A 1501-nucleotide genomic window follows, 5' to 3' on the forward strand; every position below is an offset into this window, starting at 1 on the left:
GAGCTTGAACAGGTGGCAAAGCTTAGCAGTCAGATTTGAAGCCGCTGAGAGAAGATGTAGAAATGTCAGGAACTGTTCTCATTCTCATCAGAGCAGATTGCCCACCTCTTCCCTGAGGTGCAGAGAAGTGCTGCACCATCCCCACCAGCCCAGGCTGTGAGCTCTCTGGAGAGGCGCTGATAGGGGAACACCAATGCGGTCCCCTCCCGCCCAAGAAGGCAGTCTCCTTTCTGGCAGGGCTAGGCAGTCTGGTTTCTCCCTGTGGCCATCTTAAAGCCTTGGTGCCACCTCTGTGCCTTTCACCACCTGCCCTCAAGGTACCAGCAACAGGGGCCACCATCTGCCCTGGGTAAGGGAGGCGAAGCTCACCCACCAAACTTCTCTTGGCTGGAGAAGGCTAGGGGAGGCTGGGGGGCTACTTTAGGGTGAGACAAGGTGGGAGAGGAGTATGCATGAAAAGACAGGATAGGCATTGGCAGGGGCCTGGGTCCTGGAGTTTAATAGCATCTGAGAAGAGAGAAGAGCAGCAGGTAAGAATCTGGTTTCCCTAAACTCTTGAAACTCCTGGTTATGAGGCAGATAGTTGATTTGGACAAGGGAGGGTGGTGGTAATGCAATGTCACCACTGCCCATCCTCTGCTATTTCTACATCTTTCTGCCACTTTGCATCCCTTAGGCAGCTGCAGAGGGGACTATGAACCACGAGACTCTCTGACCTTTTCCGGGGCGGGGGCACTGTTCTGAGAGTGTACTCCTATTTATTCCCAACCTCTTGCTTATGTCATCTGCTCTTATCTTTAGAGCAGCCAGAAATTTACATTTCTTCTGGGAGGTACAGTCTTTGAAATATCTCCTCCCATAGTCCACTCTATATAGCCGTCTACATACCCCTAAGGAAACCCCTTTCCTTCTCGAGAAACTAGATGGGAATGGGGCACAGAGAGAACATTTAGGAGACTGCTCTCCTGTCCCATGGCTCGACTTCTCTCAGTTGCATCTTAAGTTTTAGAATTCTTTCCTCTTTCTTCCACTCCTGGAGTCCCCTCCCTACTCTCAGTATGGGGTAAGAAAGCTGGGGAAGCATTTTTGGGATCCTGGAATGTGTGTGACAGGAGAATGGTCTTGATTTTTTCCTCAAAAGGCTTCCCAAGTCAGTGGGGAGCAGGACAGAGAAGAGAGGTAAGCAAGTCTATATTTTCTGTCCAGAATCACCCAAAACAGTGTCCTATTTGCTTAGAGGTGGTCTCTGACCTGTCTTGCCTTCCTCCCTCTTTTCTCCCTTTTCTTCACCCCAAGGCCAGGTTTCTGAGCATTATTAGTGTCCAAAATAGAAAAGGAAGAGGATTGGGGGAGGTGGTTGCCTAAATGTGGGCTGAAACATTTTTGTCTTTTGAAACCGAGGGCAATGGCCCCTTGTCATAGCCTGAGAATGTTTTTGCTCTGAGGGGCCCTAGACACAGGCACTAGACTGCAATTATAGGGGATTTTTTTTTTTTTTTTT

Source organism: Pteropus alecto, unplaced genomic scaffold (assembly GCF_000325575.1).
Source record: "Pteropus alecto unplaced genomic scaffold, ASM32557v1 scaffold98, whole genome shotgun sequence".
In the NCBI taxonomy this organism is placed as follows: Eukaryota; Metazoa; Chordata; class Mammalia; order Chiroptera; family Pteropodidae; genus Pteropus; species Pteropus alecto.